This window comes from Macrotis lagotis, chromosome X (genome assembly GCF_037893015.1).
Source record: "Macrotis lagotis isolate mMagLag1 chromosome X, bilby.v1.9.chrom.fasta, whole genome shotgun sequence".
Lineage (NCBI taxonomy): Eukaryota > Metazoa > Chordata > Mammalia > Peramelemorphia > Peramelidae > Macrotis > Macrotis lagotis.
This window is the reverse complement of record NC_133666.1, coordinates 465,471,699-465,493,194: the sequence shown is the minus strand read 5'-3', so window position 1 is coordinate 465,493,194 and position 21,496 is coordinate 465,471,699. Positions and strand designations below refer to the sequence as shown.

General features: G+C 35.0%; 1 protein-coding gene across 1 annotated transcript in view; it reads right to left on the bottom strand.

The window, feature by feature from the left end:
• PTPRM (protein tyrosine phosphatase receptor type M) overlaps window positions 1-21,496 on the bottom strand; it is a 1,090,562-nt gene that overhangs the window by 911,679 nt on the left and 157,387 nt on the right. The gene's annotated exons all lie outside the window — the stretch shown is intronic.

Below are 21,496 nucleotides of genomic sequence, written 5' to 3'. Positions count from 1 at the left end.
AAAGCCTTGAATCTCTCCTCCTCCCCCCACCCCAGTCTAAGGCTCTAACATTACTTAATCTAGTATTACATGTTTCTCTATACATGACTCTTTGGTAGGTACAAAACCTTCCTAGTATTTTTTTAGCATAGTGCCGGTTTGATATGCCCTTAATTTACATAGCAGAGTCATTCTTGATAATTCTCCCCTACAACAGAAATGTATATTTGAATTGATACTTCTCATTTCAAGCACCTCTCATAGTAGTCTTACTTTTCATATTGCTTAACTTAAAGATTTCAGAAATCATATATTTTAGACAGTAGCACTGCTGCACAAAAAGTGTTTTGGTTTTCATTTTCCCTTGGGATAAGAGCTGTTCTGATACTTAAAGCTTGAACTTCAACATATCTCAGAAGTAGAACTTCAGTGTTCAATGAACTATAATAGTTTTGAAATTACTAAATCAATCTAGACATGGCATCTAAAAAATTTTCACACAATAAGAAAGAAAAGGTGTGTACTCTATGTGACAGCACTAGGCTTTTGATCAACAATATAATAACACTTTCACACATTCCATTAAACCCTGGGAAAATCATAGTCCTTAATGAGGAAATATGAATGATAACTTAAAACAGATCTATTTTTACTAAAACTCAATATACACTCTTTACCTTGATCAGAAAACATATAAAGAAAAAAAGAAAACACAATTTCCTTTGAAATGCGAGAACTAAACATTTTTTCCAAAGATAATGAGAGCTAATTAAGTCTACCTGACAAGTCCAATTTTAAAAGGCTGTATCTACTACTATAGGTTTCCCCGAATTAAGATTTATAAACAGCTTATCTTCCTATAATATGCAGAGTGATTTTTTTTGGGGGGGGAGAGAATGAAGGAAAAAGAAGGAAGGATAAACTCTTTCTGAACCCACTCCTAACTTCTTCCTCCCACCTATCTGTATGATTGGCAGCAAAAAAAAAAAATTGATTAAAAGAGATGAAAAAAAGGAAGAGGCTAAATCCAATTTAAATGCTACTTGTTAAATCTCATTCTCTTCCCTTCATCTTCTTCTCACATGTCGTTTTTACTTCCACTGTATTTCCTTTTTTCCTATATAGCCCCTCACCCTTCCAATCTTTATTAACACTACTTCTGCCTAAAGTTTAGTTGGGACAACCTGTTCCTACCAGTCAACAAATGTGTCTAAGGGCAGTTATCATTAACAGTGAGTGTGGATTCCTATTGCTACACAAATAATCCAAATTCTATAGTGTTTTCAGTATTATAAAAATCTATTGGGGGCTGGTGTCTCAAACTATCACATATATTACCATCCATGGTAAAATGTACTTTGAGTTGTGAATGATTGATTTTAAAAAGGAACATTTGAAACATGATGCTTTTGCAAATAGAATATTTCTTGCATCTAGAAAACCATTTTGAATCCATCTGACTTATTCCCACTCCCATCCCATTGTGTACTTGGGACAGCTCCTTTCTAGTTAAAAATATCAAGAGAGAAGTTTCTGGCTTCCTTTCTATGATATTAATCATTTCAGCTATGTATCAACATTCATTATTTGCTGCTGGTGGGCTTATTAAATTCTATGGCATCTGGACAAAAATTCTCCAACAAGTATATGCATTTAGAAAAATCTTCAATTCAATAACTTACGACAATTACACCAGTAGAATAAACTAACAGAAAGTTATAGGCTAAATATAGGTAATAAGTGCCAATTGAAACAATTTTAAAAACTTAAGTTCCATTTGAAAAACTCAATATATTCTTCAGCATTTTGTAGAATTGGCTTGTCTAAGAATGGAGAACATTATTAGAAAAGTCATTAATTGGGACCCTCATCATATCATTGCAAAGGAAAAAAAATATTATTTTAAATAAGACTACGTACCTTCCTATGAACTGTTTTTCAGTGAAAATAGTAATGAAGATGGGCCCTAGTAGGAACTTTTAAAGTCTAGTGTAATTTGCATATCTTATATTCAAAGGTATTCCCTTTTTCTAAAAGGCTTATTAACTGTGATGAATTGTTTAAAACCAGTTGTTTTAGTTTAGTATCAGAAGGGTAAGCCTAACATTACCTAATCTAGTATTACATTATTTTTTCTGTCTAGGTTGGTAGCTCAAGGTGATCTTCAGTAGTTCTAAATTCTTCCCAAAAGTAAAATTTTCACAGTATCTTTTAACAATATCAACCCCACCCATTCCTATATGTAATGGAGTTCTCTGACTTGATGTGTCAACCTTAGGATTACTTCATTAATATCTTTCAAGACTCAGTTCAAAGGCTGAAGTCTTACCATGACTCATCCATTTGGCAGTACCTTTTCCCCAGAAAATAGCCCTTAAGTACTTTGAGAGACAGCATGGCATAGGAGATAGAGAGTCATAGAACCAAGAAGACTGGTGCTTAAGCCACACCTTCAGTTCCTACTTGCTATGCTATGTGACTATGGACAATTCATCTACTCTCTTCATGCATGAATTGTCAGAACTATATGTGTTGGGGAGGCTTTGAAAGTGAATGATTGGATAGAGCACTGGTCCTGGAGTCAGGAGTACTTGAGTTCAAATCCGGCCTCAGACACTTACCTAGCTGTGTGGCCTTGGGCAAGCCACTTAATCCCATTGCCTTGCAAAAACTAAAAAAAAAAAAGTGAATGATGTCAATTCACTATGCCACATGATAGCAAATGGAAATAGAGACCACTAAACCATACCTAAGAATCTCTGTTAGCTCCTTAATGACTTAGAAAAACATGTTAATATTATTTACATTCCATTATATTTTGTTTAATATTTCCCAATTACATTTTAATCTGGTTCCTATGTCTGGTCCTCCTCTGCTTTAGGTCACTATAGAAACCTAAAAATTGCAAAGAAGATGGCAGCATTGATAGAGTATCTTCCTCATCTGAGAGTTCCCTAAATTGAACAAATCACAGTCCCAATGACTATCACTATTTTGTATATATTTTACATTTAATTTTCTGTGCATATGTGGTTTTTTACCAAGAACAATGTAAACGTTTTTAAGACAGGTTCTTATTTTAAATGTTTGTTTGTTTGTTTGTTTCTTCTTCTTCTTCTTCTTCTTCTTCTTCTTCTTCTTCTTCTTCTTTGATGGGAGCCAGGGTCTCTAAGCTGTTTGACACAGTCACGGCAAGAAGACTCAGGGCAGTCACACTGCCTGATGGAACAATATTTCCTTCTTCAATATATATAGGGATTCCATGTATACCCATATTTATAGGTCTATTATTGATTGCAAAACTTACTCATCCTAATAGTGGAATGACTATAAAGGAAGGATTTCAGAGAAATTCCTTGAATAAAACAGATTGTGAACTCTGTCTAAATTTAACAGGACTGCCTCTCCCTGAGACATACCAAAGGTTTCAGCATTATGAAATCTTTGGAAGACACAGCACTGGGAGTTCCAGGGAGATGTCAGAATATATATAGGGAAACCAGATACAAGATGGGTCAGATAGAATTCCAGGGAAATTAACAGTTTTTCCCCCCTTATCATACACAGGAATATATGATAAAGATGGTGAGAGAATAGTTAGTATAGGTAACCAATATGTGAAATCTAACAGCCTTAGTTTATTGGCAAAGAATAAAAAGTCATAGAAACCATAGCATCTACCAACAAGGGCTGAAAGGAAAATTAGTTATTGAAGGAGTCAACAGACAGGTGGACAAGCATAGCTATCCTCACTATAGGTTGTCAAGGGAGCATATCGAAACATTACATATGCGGTACAAAAACATAGAAGCATTCCATTACACAAATTATATCAAAGATTATTCTAAGGAAAGTTCTGTTTAATCAATAACTTTACTATGCAGCAACAAACTAGGCAACAGGCAGGTTGAGGTCATCACGGTCTGAGCAGGGACAAGAAAATTAATTACATGATTGATAATCACACTTGTAACCACTACACGATCAAACTTGAAACCATATGAACTATGTGATTAATGATGAAAATTGTATACTTTTGTAACCAAGGAAGTGATTTTAGTTTGCTTGTTTCATATGATTCTAAGACTATAAAAATAAATCTAAGCAGCTGACAGTCAGTCAACCTACTCCTGCCTTTACCCACTTGTTGACTCAACTCATTTTGCCGACTCTATCCCTCCTGTCAAGTTCCAAGGACCCCACGGAGGCTGGACCCTCGCACTTCTTCATCTTCTTTTTTCCTTCTTGTTGTAGCATCACTCAGTTCAATGTTAGGATATTTAACTCTTCCTCCTCCTCTTTAAAGTCTGATCTACCAACTAAAAAAATAAAATACACAAACTCTTGTGTATGTGCAGTCTCTAACAATGTGACAAAGAGCACATAGTGACACAAACATTCTGGATGCATTCAAGAAAAACAATTATTTAATTCCATTTATCCTCATGCAAATAAATGAAATCTTTGTAATGTGTGTCTAAAATATACATGATTCTATCTATTCAAACTCCTTGGAAGTGCAGGTATGTCACTTAACTGTTTTAATAAAACCCAAAATATAAAAAAATAAAAGTCATAAAACAGAACCATTAAGGGTTAATTACTCAAATTCCCCTAAAAGGAAGTGTTGAATATGAATTCATTACAGACTTTCTTTAAATAGCAATCTCCTCCCTGTTTAAGATATTTAGAAAATCAGCTTAAGTTCAACATTTCAGAAATGCATTTTGAAGTATTTTTTCTGTAATTATATAATCTGAACTAATGAAAAAATTTCCTTATAATTTGGCAGACATAATGAGACACATGTAATAGTTTATGGTCAAGAGATTTGGTAGATCATATGAGCTGACCAAAGAACATTGAAAAGAATGGTCTGGGGAAAGGTGCAGCAGAATGTTAATGGTAATAACAGGATTCAAAAGGACATACTGGGACCTAACCAAAAGGATCATGGGAAAAAACAGAGGTAGAGATGAATTAAGATGTTTTCATCTTATCTGGGAATATCATATTGGTTAGTCAATGGTTATAAAGGTCATTGGAGTAACTCAGGGAACAGTACATTCTTATCATGAACTCAGTCATGTATCCAATAAACATTTATTTCATGCCTACCATGTGTAGAACACAGTACTAAACAATGAAAAATGCACAGAAAAGAAGGTGTGCCCTCCAGGAACTTTCAAATGATATGTGGGAGGTGAGACATACACTCCTCCTCCCCACTGCCAAAGAATACAATACAAAGCAAACTAATATGAATCACAAAAAACTAAGGAAGAATTATAGAAGGACAAGAATCAGGGAAGATTTCATAGAAGTGACACAGCTAGATTGTGAGAGACAAGCAGCATTTTCATAAGAAAAGATCAAGTGAAATGGGAAAAAATGAAACCGGAGAAATTAGAATTAATATTATTCAAAGAAAGAGAGTGAAGAAAGAATATAAGGCATTAGTCAAAAAGCAAAGAATCCAGGTTAATTACAATTTATTGATATCTTTTGATTTACTATCACTTTCATTTGTACATACATTCCTCTCCCTTCGCTATCCAGAGGGCCATTAGAAAATGGCCAAGAACCCAAAGGAAAGGGGGAAAAAGATAGTATGGTAGATCAACATATCAATCTTGTCTAGCAGAATATTCAGTGTTCCATATGTGTAGTCTCCCACATCTGCAAAGAATATAGGGAAGCATATATTTTTATCTCTTCTTCAGGGACAAGTTTGGTTATTTAAGTTTCAGCATTCAATTCTGTGGAGTTTTGTTTGGGCTTTTTTATTATTATTGGTCACCATATATATCATTATATTTGCTCTGCTTGCTTCACTTTGCATCAGTACATAGAATAATTCATCTTTTTCTTTAGTGACATAATCAATTTTCTTATAGAATTGTAACACTTCACTATTATTACATACCATTTTGTTTAGCCATTGTCTAATTTGTGGATGTCAAGTCTATCTCCAATTCTTAGATACAGAGGGCTTTACTATATACTTTTTATGTCTGTGGGGTCTTTATTTCTATCTTTAATGTGTGTGTGTGTGTGTGTGTGTGTGTGCACATCTGTGAATATAAGTGCTTGAGAACAAATGGTTAAAGATAAACTAGCCATTTTTCAATTGGGAGAATTTAAAATGTATTAAAGAGAATAGTGTGAGATAAAATTCAAGACAAAAAAAAGAGTAGAATTAAAACTTGCAACACTTAAATGAATATAAGTAATTGAAAGAAAAGAACAATTACAATCTTGTATAAAATTAAACTAAACTGATTATTAAAATTCCTAATAGGGCCAAGATGGCAGCATGAAGGCAAGAATTCCCAGAAACTCATCCCCCAAAATACCCCATATGACTCTAACTGAAATTTAGAAGGGAAGAACCCACAGAAAGACTGAGTGATACAAGATCCCAATTCAAGACAATGTGAAAGATCCATAGGAAAGATCTTTTTCACCAGGACTAGGAGTTGGAAAGAGCTGAAGCACAGCCAGCCCATAGCCACACTGCACCAAAGCAAATCAGTTCCAGCCTTCCAGGAGCAGCCCCCAGAGAACCTAGGTCCTTGGGGGTCCCTAATTCCATGGCACTGGGGGCCATTTCCAGACATATTTTGCCCAGGGATTCCCAGGATGGTTTTCAGGGTTGGTAAGAGTACTCTGCTGCACCAAAATGAGCATGGAGACTGGGCCAGCTTCAGTCTTGGAGCAGGAACCTGTCAGAGCAGCTGCTTCCAGAGCATCCAGCCCACAGATGGTAAGGGGGTCAGGAGACACTGCAGAGAGCTCTCTGCTCTCCCTGGGGCAGGACTCTGTTGTTTGCCCAGACTCAGATCCAGGTCACAGTCTGGGCTCCCATACTACCATAGCTGGGCAGGGATCCTCCCCACAGCTCCAAGGCAGAGAGGAGTGTGTGTGTGTGTGTGTGTGTGTGTGTGTGTGTGTGTGTGTGTGTGTATAATCATCCACAGACCAGAGCACAGGCAAGAGAACAGTCAGAACCTCTCATAAGACCTGGGGGGGGGGGGTGTCCTGAAAACCTCCTAAAAGCTTTGTTAGTGCATTAAATCAGTCATAGACTGAGGAAATGAACAAACAACAGAAAAAGAAGAACCTGATCATAGAAAATTACTTTGTTCCCATAGAAGATCAAAATATACACTTACAAGGTGACAAAGTCAAAGCTTCTATACCTAAAGCCTTTAAGAAAAATAGGAAGTGGGCTCAAGCTATGGATGAGCTCAAAAAAGACTTTGAAAAACAAGTGAGGGAGGTAGAGGAAAAACTAGGAAGAGGAATGAGAGAGATGCAGAAAAACCCTGAAAACCAAGTCAGCAGCTTGGTGAAGAAGACACAAAAATACTGAAGAAAATAACATCATAAAAACCACCTTAGGTCAAATGGAAAAAAGCAGTCCAAAAGGTCAATGAGGAGAAGAAAAAAATGCCTTAAAAAGCAGAATTAGCCAGTTTGAAAAGGAAATTAAAAAGCTCTCTGAAGAAAATAACTCTTTCCAATGTAAATGGAGCTAAAGGAAGTTGATGACTTTGCAAGAAATAGAGAAATACTAAATCAAACCCAAAAGAAAGAAAAACTAAAAGAAAATGTGAAATATCTCATTGGAAAAACAACTGCCCTGGAAAAAAAATCTAGAAGAGATAATTTAAAAATTATTGGATTACATGAAAGTCATTACCAGGAAAAGAGCCTACGCTTCATATTTCAAGAAATAATCCAGCAAAATTGCCCTGATATCTTAGAAGCACAAGATAAAATAGATATTGAGGGAACCCACCAATCTCCTCCTGAAAGAGATCCCCCCAAAATAACTCCCAGGAATATTATAGCCAAATTCAAAAACTCCCAAGTCAAAGAGAAACTATTACAAGCAGCCAGAAAGAAACAATTCAAATATCATGGTACTATAGTAAGGATTATACAGGATTTGGCAGTATCTAGATTAAGGGCTCATAGGGCTTGAAATATGATATTTCAGAAGGCAAAAAAGCTTAGATTGCGACAATCAACTATCCAGTAAAACCGAACACCCTCTTTCAGAGGTAAAGATGGACTTCCTTTTTTATTGTTTATAACATTTCTTCTCTATTTTTCCTTCTTTTTGTTTATTTATTTTCATCTATGTGCACATATATATTTTTGTTACAAAATTTCCTTCCATCCTAAATTCCCCAGTGAACAGTCAAGTTAGCATTGTACATACATATTTTTGATAAACATGTTTATAGATGTTATTTTTAGTATGAGAAATTAGGATTAAGGGAAAGAGATACATAAGAGATAATTTTTATAGAGCATTCATCAGATTATGAAGGGTTGTTTTGTGTGTGTGTGTGTGTGTGTGTGTGTGTTTTGTTTTGTTTTTCTTCCTCTGGATGGGGATAACATTGTCCAAAGGTGATCTAATATAGTGGTCCTAGCTCTCTGAACTGCTGGGAGGAGCTGCTTCCATAAAGTTTATTCATCTCATAATGTTGTTGCTAATGTATACATTGTTTTCTTGATTCTACTCCCTTCACTCAGCATCTGATCCCATAAGTCATAACATACTTCTCTCTGGAGTATAACCATTTATAGTTTCTTATAGAACAATACTATTCCATAATATTCATGTACCTAAAAGATGGACTTTCAATGAAACAGGGGACTTTCAGATTTTCCTATTGAAATGACTAGAACTGAACAGAAAGTTTGATCTCTAAGTAGAGGACTCAGGGGAAGCATGGAGAGGGTAGATAGGAAGGACTAATTATGAGAAATTTAATGATACTGAACTATGTGTATTCCTGAGTGGGAAGAAGACACTGATAACTCATATGAACTTTCTCATTTATAAGAGCAGTTAGAAGGATCATATATAGACAAGGCATAAGAAGGAGCTGAATATAATGGTATAATATAGTAAAAAGAGAGAGTCAATGGTGATAAAGGAAAGTACTGGGAAGAAGAAAAAGGAATGGAAGAAGAGGCTAGGATATTTCACATAAAAGAGTCAAGGAAAAAAAAACTTTTGCAATGAAGTGGAATGGGGGAATGCAAGGAGGAATGAGTGAGCCTCCATTCTCATCAGAAATGGCTCAGAGAGGAAATAACATATACACTTAATAGGGTGCAGGAATTTGACTTATCCGAGAGAATGAGAGGAAAGGGATGGGATAAGGGGGATGGGAGAGGGAAGAGAAGGGCATAGGTTATAGAGGAGAGGGAAGATCATGGGTGAGGGTAGTCAGATACAACACACTTCTGAGGAGGGACAGGGAGAGAGAGAGAGAGAGAGAGAGAGAGAGAGAGAGAGAGAGAGAGAGAGAGAGAGAGAATAGAATAAATGGGAGTGGGGAGGAATAGATGGAGAGAAATATAGTTAGAAATAACTGTAAGAAAAGATATTGAAGCAACTTCTCTGATGGACTTTTATGATAAAGAAGGCAACTCATCCCAGAGACAGAGTTGATGGAATGTGAACAGACTGAAGTATAATTTTTTTTACTCTCACTTCATTTCTCTTGAAGTTTCTCTATTTTGGGGGGAGGGTTATGTATACTTTCACAACAAGATTATTGTAATAATATGAAAATAAATAAAACATAAAATATTCACAATGTGAATGCAAATGTTTCCCTTTTAAAAAATAATTTCCTTGTTTTCCTCAATCCATCCTTTCCCCTACCCCACACCCCAAGATTCATTAATTCCCCATCAACAGTCTTCCAGAACTTATTCTACACAGCAAATTTTTGAAAGGCTAATGCACATTGGGGCTAATTTAATAATACACTGGCCCATTTAAGTATGATTTAAGTAAACCTGATTAGGTGAAAAATCCACAGCACATAAATTACTAATCCATAATAAAGGTGGCTCACTGGACCATAGCATATTTTCCCTTATCACCTGAAAGTTATACAAGAAACATATAATGAAAAGGAACCAATATCACAATGGAAAACAATGTAATATGGATTTGGCTAGTTTTTCAAGGTGGCTATTGGAAACATTTGTCACCTTTTCACCATCTGCACTGTGCAAATGGAACTAACATGTCTCACAGTGGGGCTTACAATTTTGCTTATCACCCAACTGGCCCTCCAGCTGGTACAAAAATTGAGACACAGAAAATGCAAGTCACACCCTCCATGATTATATGTTTAGATTTATTAAGGAAATCTCTGTTGTACTGTCAGTCATAAAGGAATGCACATCAGGTTGCAGCACAAAAGTTATTGTTGATTCAGTTTATCATGGAAGTTAAGAGTCAGAAAAAACCATGGTGAAGGACTAGTATTATCCTTTTCGTACAGGACTGAATTACCTCTCCCCTAATAACATACCTTCTATCTACATAAAGAAAGGTGAGGCTTCCAGATATGTCACACTGCTCAGCCAGAGCCTTCCAGGATTCAAAAAATGAACTGTCTCTTTTGAAAAAGCAACTCCTAATCATCCAATCCCATAAACTATACCTATCACAGCTCACTTTCCCACATCAACTTGTTTGCTTTCCCTTTCCCTTTTGCAGAGATAGTTGACTTTTCTCTTTTCCTTTCTTTTCCTTTCTTTTCCTTTCTTTTCTTTTCTTTTCTTTTCTTTTCTTTTCTTTTCTTTTCTTTTCTTTTCTTTTCTTTTCTTTTCTTTTTTCTTTTCTTTTTTCTTTTGTTTTCTTTTGTTTTCTTTTTTCTTTTCTTTTCTTTTCTTTTTCTCTTTCCTTTTCTTTTTTCTCTTTTCTTTTCTCTTTCCTTTTCTCCTTTCTTTTCCTTTCTCTTTTCATTGACTTTGAGTAAACATTGAGAACTCTAATTATGTTCCATGATGATTGTGCAACAAAAGGAAAGTATAATCCAACAGGTATTTTTTAATGCCTTACTATGTGCAAGTCATGTAGCATGGTAGAGATTGAACTGGGCACAGTCAGAAAAGTTGGATTTGAGTCTTATTTCTGGCAGAAATGGACTGTTTGATCCTGGTCAAGACATTTAGCCTTTTAAAGGTACTTCTATTAGACTTAAGATTACAAAGTGAATACCAGTTTCCATGGGTAGAAAGAGTTTCTCCATTAGGCATTCCAAATTTCAATTAAATCACAAGTAACAAATAAACAAAAAAGAAAAAGGGAGGCATTACTGAGAGAGATGGGTTACAAAATAAAATGAATGAAAAATCATTAAATCTTCAAGCTAGTGACCCTGAGAGTGGGCTGATGTTTTTTTTTAATTTCTTCCCATATGTGATTTTTTTTTTCAAATTAAAAATACATTATGGCATGGAAATTTTTATAACCAGCACTTGAAGCTATTCAGTTCTGAGTAGCCAAAAACATAAATGAAAAGCAAATAGAAATGGAGCCTCTCTCAAGTCTTTCTTATCCACATTCTATTTTTAATTTTTGACTAATATATTACATACTAACAGTTCAGTAATCAGAACTTCTTCTATGGTTAGTTCTAATCATCATATTTTTATTTCTTTTCTTAATTTTTTCACTGTCAAATGTTATTTCACTATCAATTGATCAGTGTTATTTAATTGGTACTGGTAGTAAGAGGAAGCATGCCATAAAAGATCCTCCCACTTTTCTGTTTCTTTTTCTTCAAGGAGTAAAAAAGTAATGTTCCGTTGTTTATGTGAAGCCTATACCATTTTACCTCATTCGTGATATAGTGTAAGAGCTAGGTTTGGAAAGAATCTCAAAGATGATCAAATTCCATTCCATTATTTTACATTTGAGAAATCTTAGGCTCAGGAAATTTGAGTAACTTGCCCAAGGTCACATAGGCAGTAGGCTATTAAAATAGAATTTGAATTCATTCTTTCCACTGTACACACTGCCTCCTGATGAACAAAAAATTCAACTGCTGTGTAAACTCCATTCTTTATGGAAATTCATCAAATCAAAGATATGTAATTCCCTGTACTATTGAAGATTCCAAAGGTTTTTCCTTGTTGTTAAGAAAATTTCCAATAAAATGGTGTTAGAAACTTGGGGAAAACATATGTCTATGCATGTATATTTGCATACACAAATGTATGTATACAAAAACACATACATTATACATAAACTATATGTATGAATTATATAGCATGACTTATTAATTGAGTCAATTCTCATGGGTTATACTACCATCTCTGGGTCTATAACTCCAGACTGATATATTCAGCCCTAGTCTCCTTTTCCTGAGTCTCACACCATTGTCTATTCGACATTTTGATATAGAATGCCCTATAGGCATAGCAAAAATATCATGTCCAAATTGAACACACATAATCCAGAATAACCTGATCAGGGCAAAGGAAAAAAAAAATCTATGGCATTTATGCTAATATTTTTCCTCTATTCATACAGCTTTAATAATGATGATGTTGATAAATAATAATAATAATAATAATAATAATAATAATTAACATTTATATAGTACCTACAATGTTCCAAAAATAGTGCTAAGAATTAGTCAGATATCACATTTGATCCTCACAACAACCTTAGAAAGAAAATAGTATTACTATTATTATTATTATTATTATCCACATTTTACAGTTGAGGAAACTGAAGTAAACAGAGGTTATGTGGCTTGACAAAGGTCATACAGCTGATAAGTGTCTGAGATCAGATTTGAAATCAGGTTGACTCCAAGTGCAAAACTCTATCTAGTTCACCACAAGCGTCTTAGGAATCAAAAGTCACATTAGCTCTTTTGGCTATTTGATCACACTGGCATCCTATGGGATTAATGTGTCTTGCTTTGTTGTGGGAGAGATCTGTGATGCCTCTCATTGATTGGCGCTCTCCTTCCACTTTTATTGGTTGATTAGAGAATTTATTTTAGCCTGCCTCAACCACCCAGTAGATATTACTAATGTTTATATGTGAATGTACGCATGTACAATATATACACACAGTTGAGATATGCATTCAAAAATGATAAATCAAATTATTATAGGTAATATTATTGACTTCAGAAAGTTTTTCTAAAGTAATTGTTAGCAGTGAGTGTTAAATGGTCCCAACACAAGACAGATCATAGGAAATCAAAACATGAATGAATAAAAATATACAATGATTCTACTATAAATAGAAGTTCACTCACATATAATTTTATATAACATGCATAACATTGGCCAGAAAATGTCATTTTAAAACTATTTCCTTATTGATATTTGATATCATATTTCTTTTGACCTTACTTGAATACAATTAAGTCTTACATTACTTCTCACAATAAAACAAAGGAATAAAATTAACACATGAAAATTAAAGTCTCACATTTCAAGGCCAAAAATTTTAATCTCCCAAAAGTAATTACTTGCTTTTGTCAAAATACATTATTACAGTTTAAATCAACTCCCCCGCCTTCCTCCTACCACACAGTAAACTGGTCAATATAATTCCCAAGGTGACAAATTAAAATTTGATTTTGAGTATGTTTATAATAACATTAGTCACGGTCATACATCAGAAAAAAGTCATTGTTTATAAGTGAGAAACAATAATTTAATCCCACAGAAATCCTTTATATTACAATTTCTAGCATTTTGTTTCCAAAACTGCCAGGCTCTTTCAGGAATTATATGACATCTTTTCAATACTTTCTTTTTACTGATATTAATTTTGACCTCCTCTTTATCTTCAATCTCAAGTTAATTCCCTGGACAGCATGGTCTTGCTAGTTGGTTTTAGGGATTAAATGTAAGGATTTATGAAGAAAAGCAGTTTTCACTAAAAAGCTATTATGTCATGATCAATTACATATAAATTGTAAATATATTGAAGTTCATATGTTAACTATACATGCTGTTATTTTAAAAACAAGTATTATAAAAATAGACACAGATGATGTCTGTATTCACTAAACTCACAGATATCTCATGACATCAAGAAATTTGTGTTCTTTCTGGCCTTGGCTTGTACCCTAAAGGTTTTTTTCCCTATTTTATGTGTGGTGATAATTTGAAGGTACATAAATACATATATTTATACACACACCTATATGTGGCAGATAGACAAACATATATAGACATAACTTATACCTTACTCTGTCTGGTAGCTGTTTTATATAAGCAGTTCTCATCATATCCAGGACATATAACAAGAAAATATAAACAACTGCCTTATTTTCAAATTTAAAGAGGGGGGAGAGAAAAAGATATTGAAGGAGAGAGAGGAGAGAGAGACTTAGAGATAAAAAAAACCAACTTGACTCAAATCAATAAAACCAATTAGTTTTGAGCATGGAAAGGCCCTGAGGTTTTTGAAAACGCTGGTCGTCAAATGTACCATTTTTTAAAGTATAATCAAAAATATCTTGAACATACATGTAATGTTTCTTTAAACATTGAGACTGTACACTACAGTTAAATATATGAGCTACCTATTGCAATTGCTTAAATTTCTGTCTTTACTTTCCTCAAAATCTAATTTAAGTTTATCCTATAATAACAATGGTCAAAGGAGGAAAAAGAAGAGAAAAAGGAGGAGAAGAATGAGGAGAAGGAGGAGGAAAAGGAGGAGGAGCAGGAGGAGGAGAAAGGAAAAAAAGAAGAGGAGGAGGAGGAGGAGAAAGAATTCTCGTGGAAATTTGTCCTTAAGAAATAGAAACTATACTAGTAAGCATTTTGGGACAGAATAAATCAGTCCCAAGTGCCAGCATCTTAAGGGGAGATTGTATATATCTTTTAAAAGATTTCATTGAAGAGCAGCTAGGTGATGCAGTGGATAGAACACTGGCCCTGTAGTCCGGCAGATCTGAGTTCAAATCTAACCTCAGACACTTAATAATTACCTAGCTGTGTGACCTTGGGCAAATCACTTAACCCCATTGCCTTGTTTAAAAAAAAACCCAAAACAAAGATTTCACTGAAATAGTTGCCCCATACTTGTGTGTTAAGAAGGGTGCATTTCAGCCAGGCTACTTAAGTGAAGTCTCCCTAGAATGAGTGTACAAAAAAAAGGAAGGCAATGCAATATCATACACACTAGATTTGGGGTGAAGCTTTGGGTTAAAATTATACATTTATTAGCCATTTCCTAGATCATCTTGGGCAAATCACTTAGCCATCAATTAGCATGTATTAAAAACACATTACTGTATTTGAAGTCCTGCACTAAGTACTGGGAAAGCAAAATAAAGCAAAAACACATTCTTGATCTCAAGTTCTTCACATCCTAATAAAGAAGATAAAAATAACTATTGCTACATTAAAATTATTATTATTATATTATAGCATAATATAATATATAAAATGTAAATGGAATTAATCTTGGAAAGAAAGGGTAAGGGTTAAGGGACTAGGAAAATGTCTTCTAAAGAAGGTGAAATTTAAGAAGCATCTTGAAGGAAGTTAGAGAAGTCAGGAAGGAGAGTATTCTAGATATGGAAGACATTTAGTTAAATTCACAGAATTATGAAGTATCATATGTGTGAGTTAACAAAGTCAGGTCAGTGTGCCTGGATGATAAGGGATGTGCATGGAATGGAATAACATTAAAGATGATCTTTTTTTTTTTTTTTTTTTTTTTTTTTTTTTTAGTTTTTGCAAGGCAATGGGGTTAAGTGGCTTGCCCAAGGCCACACAGCTAGGTAATTATTAAGTGTCTGAACTCAGTACTCCTGACTCCAGGGCTGGTGCTCTATCCACTGCACCACCTAGCCACCCCGATTAAAGATGATTTAAAAGAGCAGAAGGTTCTAGGATGTCCAGGTGTGAATGGTTTGAAATGCCAAATGTAATTGTTTCAGGCCTCAGTTTCCTTATTTGTAAAAGTACTAGATTTCTCTAAAATAGTATTACCCTATGATTCTAAATACTTCTCATTGTTATGTTTCTCCAAACGATCTGTTTCTATGTCTAAACATTACTTTCAATGACAGTCACCAAATAAGATACAAAGATAGTAACAGATACTTTGCACTTTGAATCCTTATCATCTTGCAGTAATGCAATGAATAATATTGAGTATTTAGTATTTGCCTCCATGTAAAGAACTGCAAATGATATAAAAGAAAAAATATTTTTCAATTTCAGTCCTGAAGGACTCATTCAAAGCACACCATACTTAAATACTAAGAAAGTAGAGAATGAAAGACAGTCTAAAGCAAGTTTTATTAGAGGATAGCATTCAAAATGAGGCAAAGTTACACTATACTGATAACTGGTCAGACCACATCTAGAGTATTGTGGTCAATTCTGAGCATGACATTTGAGGAAGCATGACTTCACAAAGTTAGATCATGTACAAAACAGATTTACTAGGATGACATGAAATACATGTCCTCAATTAAAGAAATGAGGTATTTTTAATATAGAGAAGCAGTGCCAGGGAAAGTATGGGGAAAGGAGTGAAGGGAAAGAAATGTACTTTTAAGTATCTGTAAAGTTTTTGTATCCAAAAGTAGCAATTTTACCCAATATCTTCCAGTAAAGACTAGAATTTTGTCATGAATATTGTAAAGATGTTTCAACTCAGATTAAAGTAGACTAGCTAATCTCAGATTCATAATTGCATCTTAATTATGAAATGTTTAATTTTTTGAGTTTTTAAATTTATTTTCCATTTACGTGCAAAGATAATTTTCAACATTCTTCCTTTTACTAGTTTTTAAGTTCCACATTATTAAAAAAAATTTATTTATGTAAGACATTGGGGTTAAATGACTTGCCCAAGTTTACACAGCTAGACAATTATTAAGTGTCTGAGGTCAGATCTGAACTCAGGTCCTCCTGACTCCAGGACCAATGGTTTATCCACTGTGCCACCTATCTGCCCCTGAGTTTCATGTTTTTCTATCACCTTTACTTCTCTCCCCCCCATTCCCCATGGCAGCAAATAATTTGATACAGATTGCACATGCACATCATATATCTACATTAGCCATGTTGTGAATGAAGAATTAGAATTAAGGGGGGAAATTCAAAAGAAAAAAGAAAAACATAAAAGAAGTTTTAAAAAGTGAACATAGTATGTTTTGCTCTGCATTCAGGATCCATAATTGTGTGGATGGCATTTTTCTTAACAAGTCTCTCAGTATTGCCCTTGGTCACTGAACTATTGAGAAAAGTTGCTTCCATCATAATTGGTAATCTCACAATGTTGCTATTAATATGTATATAATGTTTTCATGGTTTCTGTTCATGTTAGTCAGCATCAGTTCATGCAAGTCTTTCCATGCTTTTCTGAAGTCAGATTGGTCGTGATTTCTTACAGAACAATAGTACTCCATTACATCCACATACCATAGCTTGTTCAGTCAATCCTTAATTGATAAACATTATAAGAAATATTTCACAAAAACATCTTTCTCCTTCCTTATGCCTTTTAATTAGATCTATTTTTTTCTTTGCTTTGTCTGAGATCAGGATTGCTATTTCTACTTTTTTATTTCATTTGAAGTGTAATATATTCTGTTCTAACCTTTTACCTATGCCCTGTGTGTACCTATCTATTTCAAATGTTTCTTGTAAACAACATACTGTAGGATTCTGGTTTTTAATCCACTCTGTTAACTACTTCTGGTTTTTTGGGGAAGAATTCATCCCATTCATATTCACAGTCAAGATTACTAAACCTGTATTTCCCTTCACTGTATCTTCCTCCTTTTTGCACTTTTGTCTCTCTTTTCCCTTATCCCTCCTTAATAACTGCTGCCTCTCTCAATCTTCGCTTCCTTCTATCAGTCCTCTTCCCTTTTCTTCTGTGTTTACCCTTTTATTTTACTTTTTTGTTTTTACTTAACTTTATTTTTACTTTTTCTTTCCCCTTTCCTTTTATCAGTCTCACTTGCTCCTTTCTTTTTCCTTCCCCCCTAAGCCCCTTCCCCTGCCCCAGGCAACATTTCCTTGTAGTGTAGGATAAATTTCTAAATTCAATGGAGAATTGGATTATTCCCTCTTTGAGCCAAATCTATTTAGATTAAGATTAACTCAGGGCTCAGACCCTTCCTTCTTTCTCTTTACTATATAATAGGTCCTTTGTGCTTCATCATGTAGTGTTACTTATCCTCTAATGACTTCTACTGGTATAATCCTCTTTTTCATGTCCTAATTGTTTTATACCTGTCTTGTACCTACACTCTCTGTGAAAATATACTTTTTATAGTCCTGATAGAAGTACAATTCTTGGGGTGGCTAGGTGGTGTAGTGGATAAAGCACTGGCCTTGGAGTCAGGAGTACCTGGGTTCAAATACCCTCTCAGACACTTAATAATTACCTAGCTGTGTGGCCTTGGGCAAGACACTTAACCCCATTTGCCCTGCAAAAACCTAAAAAAAAAAAAAAAGTACAATTCTCAAGGGTTGATTGATTTGAGGCCAATTCAAAAACCCCATTGAGGCTGCACAGGTAGGCATTTTGTTACTACTGTTCTCTTCTGAGAAGTCATTTTTATTATTCCTTTCAGAATAGTAGATTTTTATGGTTAGCATTTTTTTGGGGTTTTTTTTTTTTTTCCTCATTTTGGTAGTTGAGCTTTGCTTCTGGGGCTCAGGGGACATACAGTCCCAAGTTTTTTTGTGCTGGGAGTTGGGGACTGGTCCCTGGTTGGCCACTTCCCTAGGGCATTGCCTATGTTTCAGTTGCTAGCAGTTTGCTTAATGTGTTAGTGAAGCCCAGGCTTGCCAAGAACCAGAATTTCCAGAGTTTGACCTTTGTTGTACAAGGTGGGGAGACCCTTCCTGCTGTCCTGCTACATTGCTGGCTTGCTGAGCTGGGACCTAAGCTGGGTCATGACTGCCCTCCTGCCTAGGTTGGGCTATACTTCCTCTTTTACCCATGTTAGACAGATCTTTCCTAAATTCCTCCATGATGACTTGAGTTAAGAATTTGTTTCACTCTTGTTTTAGTGAGGGCTTCATCTAAAGTTGGTTAGGGAAAAACACTGAGAGCTTCCCAGCTTTGCTTTGCTTGGCTCCACTGAAATGTTTAAATTATTAACTGCAAACAGTATGCTTGAAGGGTGACATAAAGTAGGTGAGAAAGACCACTCATTCTCCTGGTCAGTGCCCACCAAAGTAGTCAAAATGATTAGATTCCCTCATCTTAAGTTAGTGCAATGACCCTTAGAGAAATAGTGAACATGAAGGCACTCTAGACCTTTATAGAATTCACTGTTAGATGGTAGCCCTTCATTTTTTATAGATGAGGAAAATGAGGCTTCATTGAACTGAGTTAAACATCCTCTCTAGGGTCACAGGGTTGTATGAAACAAATCTAGAATTTGGACACAGGTCCTCTTATCCTAAATCCTTTGCTTCTTCTACTAATGGATTCCATCCCATACCTGTTTATCTTTCTAAGAGATGATTATAAAAGAAAATTAATTTTGTCTGTCATCTGATACCAAAGATAAAGTTGAAGCTCAAAAATTTCAAAACTGGAGAGCAATTTGGATACCATTGATTCCAATCCACCAACAACATGTCCAACATGGCATTATCTGGACTTTGCTTAAAAATCTCTAGAGAGTGCTGCCCTTTACTAGAGGGTTCTATACTTAATTAGGCTGATGTCCTTTCTTTTAAATAACAGAATAATAAAGCATTATTCGATGAGCAAAAACAAACAAACCACAACAAAAACCAATAAATATCATCAATATAGTGTCTGGGAAAATGTTAGTTTTTCTGGTAGAGAATCAGGGCAGGACCCTCTGAGGCATCTAATCCAACAAATCACCTGTACAACATATACAACAAGTTATGATTTGATCTTCGCCTGAAAACTTCTAGTGAGGGAAAACACAGTGCCTTCTGAAACAGTACATTTCATTTTGTATAGCTCAAATTGTTATACATTATCTCCTTATACTAAGCCTACGTTCTTCTTTTTGCAATTGTTAGTGGTTCCTCCTAATTCTAAGTTCTAGGATATTGTAGAAGCAATCTAGCCTTCTCTCACTCAGCCTGAGTATTCATATTTCTATTAATCAATCCTCTTGTGACATAATGTCAAGGGTCTTCATCATTATGATTTTTCCTCTAAGTTTTCTCTAAATTTCCTATCAAGTTCTTCCTAAAATATGGCACCCAGAACTGAACACAGTGCTCAGAATGTGGTCTCATTAAGGTATAAGTATAAAAGCACTATTATCTTCTTAATACTAGAGATCATCTTAGATTTTTTCCTGAAGGCTAAATTATCATTTCTGGATGTCAAACCATACTACTGACTCATATTTGAGTCTGCAGTCCATTAAAACCCCACGATCTTTCTTTTAGATGACTGACATGTAGCCATATCTTCCCTCGCTGTTTACTATTTGTAAATTCTTTTTTAATATTTGGACCAGTACAGAGATAACTATAATAATAATGTTTGTCTTTCATTTCCAAAGAAGATCACAACATCAGGAGGTGATGCTGTGACAAGCAGGTGAACTAGATTTGAGTGAGGGGGACTGTACTAAGGCACCAGCCTCCAGAGTCACCTGGATTCAGTGGCCAGATGTGAATCAGGATAACTGGAGATAACCCTGGAAGCAAGGCAATCAGGGCTAAGTGACTTCCTCAAGGTCACAAATAAGAGTCAAATGTCTGAGGTTAGATTCAAACTCCTATCCTTCTTACTCCAAGGCCAGTGCTCTATCCACTGGGTCACCTAGCTGACCCCAAAATGTTTGCAAGGCAATGGGGTTAAGTGACTTGCCGAAGGTCACATAGCTAAGAAAGTATTAAGTGTCTGAGGCCAAATTTGAAAGGTCCTCCTAACTCCAGGATCAGTACTCTATCCACTGTGACACCTAGCTACAGATATAACTATAGCTGGAATACAGACAGGCTACAAAATGAGGAGGAGATGGTTTGTGGAGCAAGTAGAGGATAATGCATAACATAAAACAAGAATCATTAAATGAAGTCCTATATAATAGATCTTTTGCTGCCCAAAAATACTATCTAGTTATTCTTAAAACTCTCTTATAAAGTCCTTGATAGTAAATGTCCATGTAGATTTTTACTGTCTACCTAACCAAGCACAAACTTCCATGACCTGCTTGTAGCTTCTTTATTGATGAATACCCTGAACAGGAACAATCCGAAAATCATGTGGAAAAGCAATCCTTTCACCTGTGTGAAAAGCCTACACATGTACCAGACAGAAATTCAGTGTTTCTAAGATCTTCCAGCATTTATCTTTTACCTTTTAGAGATTATCACACACAAAAGAAAAATGGCTCAGTAACACAATCCTCCTTGTCAATACACATCACAAATATATTTTTATTCTGTTACAACATTTTGTAGCATCTATCAACCAAGTTAACACAACATGTTTAAGATCTTTAGGGATTAGAGACTGCCACCTTGAATATGATATGCTTCACTAAGCAAGTTACTGCATTAAACATGTCTTTCATTTAAGAGTTGCTGTCTCCAACACATACTTCCACATTTTGGTGACCCAAACTCCTTTGTTTCTGTTTCCAAAGACATTTTGATTCAATAAGATTTCAAAAGTTTTAATGTCTTGTCAATAACTTATAGTAAAACATACTATATATAAACCTAT